This window comes from Magallana gigas, chromosome 3 (genome assembly GCF_963853765.1).
Source record: "Magallana gigas chromosome 3, xbMagGiga1.1, whole genome shotgun sequence".
In the NCBI taxonomy this organism is placed as follows: Eukaryota; Metazoa; Mollusca; class Bivalvia; order Ostreida; family Ostreidae; genus Magallana; species Magallana gigas.
In genome coordinates, this window is record NC_088855.1 from 15,926,697 (window position 1) to 15,940,541 (window position 13,845).

The following is a 13,845-nucleotide window of genomic DNA, read 5'->3' on the forward strand; positions in this document are numbered from 1 at the left end:
GTGCATGCACAGCAACTAAAATGCATTTATGCATGCTTCACTGCGTATGGCCTCTTTTGTGCTACACCTTTTTGCTGTTAACAATGTTACTTTTTTCAGGTATAAGTGTTTTAGGGTTAGATTTTTACTCATTTTATTTTACCCCAGCCAATTATATATATATATATATATATATATATATATATATATATATATTATATATATATATATATATATATATATATATATATATATATATATATATATATATATATATATATATATATATATATATATATATATATATATATATATATATATATATATATATACGTTTTGATATTTATCACGTTATTTGCTAATTTGATAATAAATGAAATATTAACATATTTTGGTTGTCTTAGTTTTACAGGCAAAAAACGAGCTGCGAAAAGCCAGAACTTCATATTCTTTTTTTCAATTTCTGTATATAAATTGTTTATTCTTGAAACTAAATCCATAAAAATTAATTTTCATTAATATTAAATACATTCAGTATAATTTTAAGCATCGCTTATCTTTTTAAATTTTTTTTTTTTTACACTTTCTTGTATAACACAGACATGCATAAAGATATATTAATCAATATCCAAAGTGAAAATGTTGATTATATTTTATCAGAGGAAGATTTTTCATTTTATAACGAATGAAAATACTTAATTTTTTTTTACGAACGCAAATAGAATACTAGGAGTCTAATTGAGAGAGGGATACTTCGGTTTTGAGAAGAAAGGATTTTACGTTTAGTAAAGTATTACACGAAGTACATACATGTATACACTTTAATTACAAATTGTATAGTTACCAAAGTCCACACGAATTATAAGCAACATATATATAAACTGTAATTGATGTGCATATACATTGTACCTATGATAAGTGTGCTGTTATGATGTAAGTGTTATACGTTTGTGCCTGAATCCGGTTTGTTTGGGGTTTTTTTTTTTTGGGGGGGGGGGGGGGGGTTGGGTGGGGTGGAGTGGGGTGGGGGGGGTATACAAACGATATAATGCTTTAAATAGTTTTAGGTATGAAACGAAAACATTGTACCATGCCGAAACCAAAATGTTAAATAGAACCCATATTGAAGAGTTCATACCCTACTACTAATTATAAACACTCGGGTATTGTGTATAAACAAGTTCTTAACCCACTGGCCCATATGTAATTGGTCACTGTTGTAAGATATTGATCTCCCAATCCTAATCCCTTAAGGGGATGGGTGTGATTAAAATTAACGCAAGGTTATATATGAATGTTCCGTAATATCGACAATTAAACGACAATTTACTCTTTCTGATTATTGTGTTATGCTTAGATCTTTGTGTATACTCTTCTGTTGCTACGTTGGGAGAATCTAAATATAGTCAAATGTATATTTTTTAAAATGTTTATTGTAAATTGCAAAGTGCTAAGTAAACATGTTTGTTTTATTTTCATAAGTGACTATATTTGCAAATACTAGTACGCAAATAACAAAATATGGGAAAAGGAAAAATCAGGGAGAGCAATATGTATGCAAAATGAAATCATTGAATATGACATTGCATTGTTGCCACCGCGAATCTTGGCCACTGGGTTTTGTGTGCACATGCGCCTTGAATTTTATTTAATGCCCACTGGTCATAACACTTATGATTCACGTGGTTTTTATTGATATTGGCCCAGTGGTCGATACATTACCCATTTCAATGCAAGCAATGATTTATTTGCTGAATGTACAGCTATAAATATTATTACTAGAGATATCCCTGTCTATTGTTCACATGTTAAAAAGGTTTCCGTGTAAAGTCGGGACAGGGAGTATGTGTGAATTATTTCTGGTGCATTTAAAACGATTTCAACATATATGCATTGTGATTTTATCATTTACCCAAAACGGTCGGGAAAATTACACTTTGGTCTAATATGGTTGCATCAAACTTAACTAGGGAATGGGCAAATTTATACGAATAAACAAAATCCTAATACTGTTTCCTTAGATTACCATCCGCGAGAAAAATCACATTACCGAAACTACAATTAATCTTCTTAATCCATATTGACAACGAAGTTTTTCTGCTAAGCGCCTTTCAAAATCCCCAAAAGAGGCAGCGTTCTTATGAACAGATTATTGGTATTATGTGGACATTTCTGCATAGCCATTTTAATAACAGTAAATATGGAATTAAATGTCCCATTGCTCTCAAGTTTTTGGAAGTTTACATGGCACTAGCCCCCATAGAAAAATTTAAATAGGTAGGTATTGCTAATTGAAAGGACCGGTTGTTTGAACGCAAATTTTAAACTCGCCCTTGGTGTCACGTACATCTAGGCTGGTTCCCTTGCTGACCATTTTTGGGGGTGTTCGGACAGCGGACAATCATTGGAGAGAGAACGAGTATTCACTTTTGTAACTTTCATAGGATTACCTGCCTAACGTTACCTCTGTGATGTGAAAAGGAATTATTTCATTATATTAAGCCTAGTGTAGATTTCATAGGTCGCAGTGCCATTTGAATGCAGTGATTTATTGTGAGTTTTGAATAAAATTTATGAATTTTTGAATATCAACAGAACTTGAAAATGGAGATATATTCGAAGGTTTTTTCGAAGTGAATGGATGGATGCTACGGAAAAAGCAAGAGGAAATGTCTGTTAGTGGACAAATATGGGTTTGAAAGGAAATGGATACATATTATGTACATCCCTTGTTCCAGCGATAGTTTACGGTACGTTGTTTGCGAATTTCAAGGCATAACAGGTTTTTTTTTTATTTTTTACTTTTTATGATGTTGTTGTCACCATCTTTTCATATTTGATAGTGAAAGGTCGTAAATTTGAATAGATAAAATATATGTTTGCTATGTGTCCTTTAAATCACATAATTTAAGTCCCACAGAAAACGAGCATTCAACTATGAATATCTATGCATTCGATCTTTCAAAACATAAAACCAGTTCAAACTTTCTATAAATATTTCTTTCTTTCTTTCTTTCTTCCTTTCTTTCTTTTCCTTTGCCTATTTCAGTTAGTTTCTTTAAGAGGGCTGGATGGTTGTGACCATCTGTAGACCATCTTAATCTCCATGTTAAGAAGAGCTTGTATAAAGATACAGGAGAAAATTACAACTTTGTATGAATTTTTCTTTAATAAACAATAGGTTTTGGCCTTAGTCCTATAAACAATTCTAAGGTATAGATCTTATGGCATCCAGTCTCATTACATGAGTTTTGGTTCGCTTGAGGCTAGAATCTTGCAGATTTCGATACAATTGTTTTACCACACATATGTTTATTGAACCTTGCAGTTGAAAACGATTATAAGCGGATTATTCTAACTTCTATATCAATATGCTTTTCAATTTTCAAACAGTTAAAAAATAGAGGAGAAAGAGGGAGAGAGAGAGAGAGTTTTCAGTCTATAAACTCATTTTTTTGGTCATGTTACTCTCGTTTGTCTCAACTTTTGTAAAAGCCCATAGAAGAGCGTTTTCAAATGTCTATTTATTAACTAAATTGCGTAAGTTAAAGCTCTGTGACAAGAAAAGACATCAATTACAACGTAATTGGAAGTTACGCAATAAGGTCTTATACTCAATAGATTACGGAGGTTTAATCTGCTAATTCACATCCTTCCTGTATTGAAATAATAATTAATTGATTGTCTAGACTAAATCAATACAACCAACAAAGATAATAGTTACATAAACAGACATTTAAGCGATTGTATCAGAGTTGTTTTGTTTAATTTGTTTTTAAAAGAGGGTTAGTTTACACGAAAACAACAACAGTAGTAAACACTGTTAGTCCAACAATTTCCATCAATTTTTTTTGGTCGCGAAAATCACGTCGTAAAAATCATCTGAAAAAAAATGAAATATAGTTTGAAACTTATTTAAATGAAAGTGGAGAAATTACAATATGACTAAATTTCGTGCCTGGGATTGTGATTTAGTTTGTTTTTCTGATTGATAAAAACTATAGCGTGAAAAAAACACAGCGCTTCACTTTTGTTGACAATTTTAAGCTAATTCAAACCAATTTGAAGCTTGAATAGAGGACTAATTTCGGAAGGATGGTTTTAACGTAACAGCACCCTTTGCGTGCCATGAAAAACAAACAGTTAATACCTTTTTGACTCAGGGGTACCTCGCGGTCATTAGAGATTTCAGTCTTGTGTGTGATATATAGACTGGATCAATTCACGTATAATATTGCTGTACTTTAATACAAAATAACCTTGAATTCTGACAATCGGGACAAATTAATCCAATCGCATAACCATTCAGTGCTGTCAGTTTTCTTTTTATTGTGAATACCCACATTACAAAATGGGGCCGAAACACACAAAAGTTGAAAATTAATGGCAGAGTTTTCTGATAATGAAGTTTTAGAAATATTAAAGAATGGTTACGTAATGATTTTAAAGATGAGGTCAAACCTCAAGGTATTTATTTTCAGTATCGAGGCGTTTTATTCAAGATGTAAACTGCGAAACGTCTTAATTTAAATCATTTGTTGTTTTCGAACTAAGAACCAATTGACTTGGGAAAGGTTTCTCATTGGTAATTTATAAACCGGAAACCATCGGTCTTTGAACAGTCGAGATCAGCTAATGAAATTACAACCCCAAAATACACCCAAGTGTATCTTTCATAAATTTTAAATTATGACGTATTAGATAAAACGCGTATTATAGCAATTTCAAATGGGAGAAAGTTTGGTACATGAAATTACATAAAGGGTTAGGGGCTTAAGGTTGCAATTGCAAAATAATCGATTTAATTTTAATCGCTAAGATTAGCAACGTAACAAATTGACATGCCTTGCCTTACGACAGCACACATTTGCTACATTCAACTTTTATACCGTTAATTCAAAAACAATATTGTTATAGATAGTTTTGAATTCTCTGAACTACAAAACTCTATTATACCGGTAACAGTTGTACAGATTCCAAATGTCAGTAGATATGTCGTGTCATTCTGATTAAGCACAAACTGCTGAAGTCTCTATGATAATCTACTTACTTCATACTGGACAATTCAAAAGTCAAACAAATGGTGGCAAGTACTGCGCAAATAACGGCTTGAAAAATACATTTAGAAATAATCTGCTTAGTCCAACGCCCAAACCCGGAGCAGAATTCATTAACTGTATTTTTTTCTGCATGGTTTTATTTGGTTAACGTTGACAGAATGCTTCGCCGAACTACATGTATATCTATATGTATAGCTATCTTATAATATGTTGTATTTGACTATAGAGACATAATTTCCCCCCAAAAAGCATTAAAATGCTGATCATTCATCGTCTTTGAAGTCGAGAACCTAACTGTTGTATATTATCATATCACGTATAAACAATCTACAGAAGATCATCAAACGGAAACCTCGGGCTTTACCTTTGATACGATATGAACACAAGGACAGGGTAGAATCAAATTATACACAATGAATAAAAACAGATTGATGTAATTAAAAACATGAAAACATGCATGCATTTAAAAGAATGCCCAATGTTTGGGTATACATGTACATTCATAAAGTCACGTTTTGTCGTGATTTTGAGTGTATTGTTTCTGTTAATTAATATTAAATGGCGTTTTAGTCTGCATTAAGGTTTATTAATTAGTATGCCAAAAACAGCTCTTTGTTTTACGTTGTTTTGTTATTTCGGTGAATTATATGCATGCAATATCCGGAGTTTTCTCTACTGTGTATTCCTTATCGCTATCAAAAGACGAACGACGCTAAACTTTCATCTATCACCTCCTCTAAAACTGTTAAACAATGTCATTTTTTAGATTTAAATGACAACATATATAAATACATATAATAAACTCCAAAGTAGTTATATTTGAACCTTGGTCCCAGTGAATTTTCCATATAAATATGTAGTGTTAAGCCATGGGTATGTACATTTTTTATTTCATTACCCCCCCCCCCTTTAATGATTATAACCCACCACCATCACCCCTCCCCCCCCCCCCCCCCCCAAAAAAAAAAACAAAAAAAAAAAACAAACGATCGCTGACCGGCCATGTTTTAATATGCCCTGCTGACGGTTTAAGCATATATTATTTTAAGATTTCATGGATCTTTTAGTGTATGCATAGATTTTCTCCAAAGATAAGATTTTGTGTCAATATCCTTTTGTTAACTAATCAAATGTACTCAAGCACTCTTTCACAGAGAGAGAGAGAGAAAGAGAGAGAGAGAGAGAGAGAGAGAGAGAGAGAGAGAGAGAGAGAGAGAGAGAGAGAGAGAGAGAGAGAGAGAGAGAGAGACGAGGAGTCCCGACTTGTTCACGATGACGTTAGTAAAAGATAACGATTAAAATAACTACGTATGTATTTTCAAAGCGATATTTAGGATAGCACGTTCGGCAAAGGTATGGCTCTTGTGGTCAATAGTTCACTAAGGATAATTTATTGGAACATTTACATAAACTTGATCATATAGATTATACATGTATTGTGTAGTTTCCTTTACCATTAAAAGGAGATGAATTATTGTTTACATTACGTACTGTGGTTTCATTAATATTCAAGGGTACCAATTTTCATGGATAAAGTGAAAATCACAGTTTCAAGGATACGTAAATTCGTGGCAAATGACCCTATCAATAGAACATGTTAATTATAGAAATTACACTTCAATGAACATTAAATTTCGTTGATCAACTTAACAACGAAATCCACAAAAAGTGGTATTCAACGAATATTGATGAAACCACAGTAGAAGGGAAATGGTATAAAAAAAAACCATTTGTTTATTAAGTATTATATTGTATTTAACGAGGTTGAGTCTAATTATTTCTACCTTACATATTTAGATGAAATTTCTTGCATGTAGCAAGATCAAAAAATAATTTATTTACTATTATGATTTCCTGGGGTTCGTCTCAAAAGTTAACACTTTTTACTATGGCACCCAATGGGAATTTGTTGAAAAAGTGCAAAATTTCCCGTTTTCCATATATTTTTTGTATTTCTACCCTAGGAATTTCCTTTTCTTTCAAATGTATGAAAACTATTGTAAAAACTCACCAAATGGTGAATTTTGAAAAAAAAATGTTCACCACGTGGTTTTGTCGAGGAGTAATTTCAAAGTTGATTTTCATTCTCCAAAAATTAGCATATGGTGTATATATTGAATTATAACAAAAAGTTTTTACGAAATAACATTTTTAAGCTGCCAATACATGCATGTTTCTCTTGATGCTCTGTCAAAAAATTCTTATTTTTTAAACCAGTCGCTGCCCCGAATAAATAGTCTTATCTTATGGTATATACAACTATATACTGTATAAATATAAACTGAAAACGCCATCTCCTTTGAAATCTTGACACAAAATTTGCACTACTACGAAAAATTACAATATCAAAGGTCATATAAAATTAAAAAACAACATTTTCTGTGCAATTACCAATGAAAGTTTAACATAGATTTGGTGTTCTATCATTATTTTTTTCATTTACAAACATCTTTTTTCCAAAAGGTGACAACCACACTAATGATTCCAATGGAGAGATTCCGAATATACTGACCCCGCTAATTGTTTCCGTCGGGGCAATCATCATCGCTTTTACAGTCGCTAAACTCGTCGATTGTTGTTGCCAGAAGACGCTGGAAAAAAATGAGAACCTGGAATCATTGGACGATCAAACCAAGAAGATTCTACGGGCAAGACTCATCATTATTCAAATGAAACGAAAAGAAATGGCCAAAGCGGCCCCAGCGATTAATATTTTCAAAAAATGGTCATCGAAGACAATTATGTCCAAGAATCTTCAGAACGAGGTCACTAAAAAGGATAAACAAACTGTGATAACCGTGGACGAAGCGGATATTGAGAAGAAAAGTAACTCCTTAGGACATGGGTTTCTAAAGCAAAACAAGGTGGCAAATGGTATACCAAGTTTGACGCAGAATAAACCCCTCGTGCATAAACAAGAAAAGTTAGATTCAGACAGCCATGCATCAAATTCTTCCAAATCAGGGACACCTCCATCTTCGAACTCAGCGAGTTCAACATCTAGATCTTCTGCTAGGTCGGTGTCCGTGTCTGTCAACTCAACTCGTACATCTTTCAACTCCGAATCCGGGCTTTCTCTCTTTACTGGTACAAGTTCTGACCACAAGAAAACTTCAAATAAAAGTGTGACTTTCAATGAAAATGTAGAAGTGAAAACCGAAGACGAATTGGAACAGCTTGATTCCGTGAAAGTAGTTAGTGAATCATCTCCAACGGACTCTAGTAAACCGTCGAATCTTAAAAAGCCATCTTGAAAGTTGAATGCATAAATATATAAACAGTCTGATTATTTGTTTGTGATCCATATTGATTTTAACCAAATCACAATTTTGGCGGAACATGACTTTTGTTGCACATTGTACAATGCGTGATTTTCGGATTAGCGCGGTCTGATTAAGATTGAGATTACGGATCAAACGGTGTGTATTTGTGTTAATCTTTCACCAAGATTTTCTTTTATGTACTCATGAACTCTAACTCTTGGTTTACAATGCATGTGCCTATTAGATATTTTCTTCCCGTCTGTTTATTCCATATTTTTACTCTTGTGCGTTTCAGTACATTGATTATTGCTATTTATAGTTCAGTGGATGTTCGAATAAAAATGAAAAACCGATTGTTAGAAATGTACATATTTTAATGTACCATAAAACAAGAAAAACATCCTTGGTTTGAAATATAAATTGTGAAAAATTGCACAAAAATCATTTTCTACAAACATATTCTATCTGCAAACCTTATGAAGCTGGCGATCACCATATTAATTGAATGTTAATATTGTATGGACAATTTGTTGAGAAAACATTTTTGTAAAAGATCAAAAATTTTATACAAATGTTTTTAAGTATCAAAATTGTAGAGTCACACCTTGTACCATGCATCTAAGGATATATGGTTTTTTACTTTAATAAGATTTAAATGAGCTACTAATTGATGCTTTAACGTCATAAGCATCTGACGAGAGAGAGAGAGAGAGAGAGAGAGAGAGAGAGAGAGAGAGAGAGAGAGAGAGAGAGAGAGAGAGAGAGAGAGAGAGAGAGAGATTATACGTTTTGATTTGATATCGTTACCTTGCTTGGATTGTTTTCTATTATAATGAACAGTTGTTTATCTGTGCAGAGCAGCAGAATACTAAGTATTTGATAATTTTTATCTCTCGTTATTTCCGACAATGTATAGTGTGCATGTGTATGAAGCTTTGTACGTTAAGTCATACATATAAACATTGAAAGCTTTATGTTGCATATTTTATCAAATAATTATTTCAAAAACCAATATTGTTCGACTTTTCATTTTTGCGAATCCATGATAAAATTGCTCCGTTCTGTCTTTTCATCTATCAACTGTTTTCATGAGAAATTCAAAACTCATGGACTCACGGCGCGGAAAATTTAAAAATTGAAAAATATATCATGTACATCTAGTTAACTGCATTTTCTGATCTTGCTCTCTTTGCTATACAGTGATGTAGAGAATGTATTTGTCGAAGTCTAAATTTCAGTTGCTCCAAAACAACATGATCGTTTGACAGCACTTATTTCTCACATCTATGCATCGATAAGCGGTGAATATCACTCAATGTACAATGTATTGTTGACATAATACAGCGTCGATAAAACTAAAACGCTAAAAATGATGGAATTATCTTTTACGTATTAAAGCTTATAAAATAGGAATATTTATATCAAAACAAAAACGGGGTTACAGCATGTGATTGAAAAAATCCTCCACGATCTTATCGAGTTATTGCAACTTCTATCATTACAAATCTCGAGTGGACATGTTATCAGGATCGTTTCTCCCTCTTCATCGATGGATCGGAAAGGCTGAGTGTCCAAAAAATTGGCCATCAGATCTACCTTAAAACTATATAGATGTGATTTTTAAGCTATAAACTATTGTTTAGTAAAGAAACAATACATATTTTCAGTAATTTAATTTTTTCCCCTTAATACTTTACACAGAACTCTTCTTCTTTAGAAGGTCAATATAGTCTAAATATAATCACCATCATTCAGCCCTTTTAACATGACAAGAAACAATGATGACCCCAAATAGGTCCAATGTCATTGTAACGGTCAGTTCTATTCACATCATCCATATACCAATGTTTACATACGTAAATACGTAATATACGTACATGTACGTATAATGTATTTTTGGAAGGTATTTGTGACCAACATGCACGACACTTCAATGATATTAGGAAAGAACATTTATGCGCAGATTTAGAACTAAATTCTAAGATGTAAACACTAACGTAAATATATTGTGTGTTGTAGTGAGCTGCTAACACAGAAGATCTATTTATGTATTTAATTCAAATATCTCTCTGAATATCCGTTATTGCTAAAAACTGTCGGTTCTTGAAAAGGTTTCCGTCGACTGTAGATTTATCTCATTTGAAAAAGTCTTCGGCCTTTTTAAAACAGCTAAAGCACATTTTTAAAGTTTTTTTGTCTACTACACTATTTAATGGTTCATTGTCATTGGTAAAAACCAATTCCGTAACTGTAAAAGAAGAACGAAAGAAAGGACAACAAAAAAAGACAAACCAGTGACGTCACAGTATGACAAACCTTAAAGTCGTTCAACAAACGGACGACCAGGGAACTCCATTCTAAATAACAAAACTGTATAAAAAGATTATTCAGAACAGAATAGAAAGTGCTTTCATCTGTTTAATTGCCTAAACTCTGAGAGCAGAAAAAAGAGTTACGTTTCTTTTGATTCCCAGCTTTCAATAAAAATTCATCTTCATAAACATCAGCGATGAATGAAAGGAAACCAATTGATATCCGACATTAGAATCGTCCATTGTACACGCAAACGCAGGTGTGGAAATCCTCTGTTCTTTATGTTCAAGATAAAATGAGTCAACTTAAAGAGGAACTGTATCTTGAGATACAGCATGTCGTTAATTCGCTTATTCGTCTGATTTTCTTCTGAAACTTCTCCCATTCAGTTGTCTTAAGATAAGGAGGGGATGTAAAAGTTCAAAATCTTTAATGATATAAACCTAATTAGCTAGAGATGCTTTGTAATTACTATCAAGACAAATTATTTTAACTGAAAATAATACTTTTCTAGAAAATCTCTTCACAATTAGTTTTATAATTTAAAAAAAAATTACATCGGCTCATAGAGATTTAAATTTTTAGCTACTCCTATAATCTTTTTTTATTCAGGTATTCATATAACATAAATCAAAGAGAGAGAGAGAGAGAGAGAGAGAGAGAGAGAGAGAGAGAGAGAGAGAGAGAGAGAGAGAGAGAGAGAGAGAGAGAGAGATTCCTCCAGATTCCCAGACGTCAACACACTCCTAGCATCTATCCCCCTCTCCCTCAGCTATAAAACCCATAGTATCACGACACACACACACACAGAACTTACCAATTGTGGACCAAATTCTGACGGGACAAAGGATTGAAGCGTTTCCTCGACATAAGGTATAAGTTTATAAGGTAAGTAATGTTAAATCTCTTATGTTCTGTGTGATAGCATGCAAGCTGTTGCAAGTTTGAAACGAAATTGACCTACATCAAATAAATCTATTATTTTCTATATAAAGATATACTAGACTCAAAACAGTATTTTGTAACTAGGAATGATTATAAATGAAATGTAGTTCAGTGAATTCATACTGAAATAGCAGATTTAAAGTCCTGAACATAAATATTATGACTGAAATATTGCTTACGGCTGATAGTACACCATTTGTTCTGTTGTATACGTACAATGTATTTATTGTAGTTTTACTTTTTTTTATTTAGTTGTCAAGTGGAATATCCAATAACTAAAGGTATAGCCTTCCATTAATCGTATCTACACGAAAAAACTATTATTTTTCGCAATCAAAATGTAGTTACGATTGACACCCCCTCTCACTCCCCACCCAGACTTTCATGAGTCGGGTCATTTCGTTTAACTCACGGTGAATCACGGCAGCCGATGACTGGTGGATTTATTACTTATCATTTACATTTTCTCTCTTTCAGGTGCACGTCCAAATGCACGTGTTATGTTTACATATCACACGCATGAGGCAGTAGCACAATCTTCATCATTTGAAAGCGGACTCTTATTTCTGTCAAAGTTTATCAGTTAACCATAGGAGTGATGGATTGCACGATTATGAGCGTATTTTCTCCGATCCAGTGAAGAAGTTTGTAAAATATATAATCATTCATTATAAAAGCTGATACGTTCAAAATAAGAAAAAAAAGTAGCAAAATTGGGAGCTATATTTTAGGTTAATCAAGAAATATAAACTGGAGTTCCTCGTTTCCTTTGATTCTTGGCCAAAGAGAATTAAATTTATCGCCGTATAAATTTTCAGAGATAAATTTTCTCAATCTCACAGGAAATTAATTTCATGCTGAGCGCCACACACTTCGATCTCTATCGTATATTGACCAATCCCTTAATTTATGAAAGGCCAGGAAAAAGCAAAATTCAAAACGGCAGAAATGTTTCAAAACTTTCCCCAGGTTTTGTCCTTGGCATTCTGAAAATAACATCCAAAGATGAGTCCTGTTTTTATATTGTTTTGTGTGTTGCAAAACATTGAACACTGAAATCATGTGTCAAAAAATCAGAAAATAGACTACACCATATGAAAATAACAGAATAATACCCTTTTTATAAAGTTTTTGGACGCTTTGCCCCTTTCGCTTATTAATCAACCCACTTGTGGAGAAAGAGAGAAAAAAACCTTGATAAAAGATCATAAGGTGCATTGACTTTAAGATCAACAACAAAACAAAGGAGATCAGACATTGGTAGTGATCAATTATCTCTTGACACATCCCTCATATTACAGCATCAATTTTTATACCTAAACATTACATTAGTGAAAAATGAGAGAGAGAGAGAGAGAGAGAGAGAGAGAGAGAGAGAGAGATGCATGGGGGCTGTTGTACATGTACCTAAATTTGACTCTTCCAAAGAATATACCTTAGTCACAAGCAACGCGCAATTTTTACTGACTTTGAATATACACAACTTCTGGATGTGCACCAGCAAAATACCATTTTCTTTTTCACTTACAATGCTCCCAATATGCATCAACGCAAAGGCAAGATAGAGTGAGTTCTCTAAAAATAAACAGGTTATAAATGGAACCAAGCAGAAGCAATGGAAATGTTTTACAAATACGAGAAAAAAAACGTTTTAAGATGAATGAAAGCATTTAGAAGTGTAGAAAACAAGTGAAGTTTGTAGACAACGGGCCGATATTAATTACTTATGCGCGCTTTGTTGTATGAAATCTGTTATTGACAAACGGCAGGCCGTTGGCGTGGGGGCGATAAACAGTGATAACGCCCCGGGAGTCTGATAAGCCCTAAGTGAGCTCTGCTGGGGGCCCGAAGATAGCCCGCGAAAATTGACAATTTGATTACCCAATTAATCCTCAATGCCGTTACCAGTAGTTTGTGAAAGAGATACTTTGGAGACCTGAAAGGACGACAAGAGTGTTCATAGACCTATAAACAGAAAGGCGCTAATTTGTTTCTACGGGATGACCATACTTTGAAAAAAATCACTAGAACGACGAAAATAGATGTTAAATTCACCCCTGGTTTGAATTCTACGGAACTCATAAACATAAAAAATCAAAAGACGTAAAACGATATGGTTCAATTGATACACACGTACACATATACATGACACATTTGTAAGAAATTTTTTTTTCAATCTCCGTAAAAATTCAATAAACTCGGAAATGATAGAAAAAAAAACTTTTACGCAATAGGAGTAAAGAACATGTTCTTTTCAACATCTTAACTTGTTTTAGTTGTACAAC

At 33.1% G+C, this 13,845-nt stretch overlaps 1 long non-coding RNA gene across 1 annotated transcript; it reads left to right on the top strand.

Annotated features, from left to right (window-relative positions):
- The first annotated feature begins 1,801 nt into the window (after positions 1–1,801).
- On the top strand, positions 1,802–9,314 carry LOC105349128 (uncharacterized). The gene is made up of 2 exons (XR_010711867.1): positions 1,802–2,729; positions 7,503–9,314. It is a non-coding gene; the product is annotated as an uncharacterized lncRNA (long non-coding RNA).
- Positions 9,315–13,845: the final 4,531 nt, after the last annotated feature.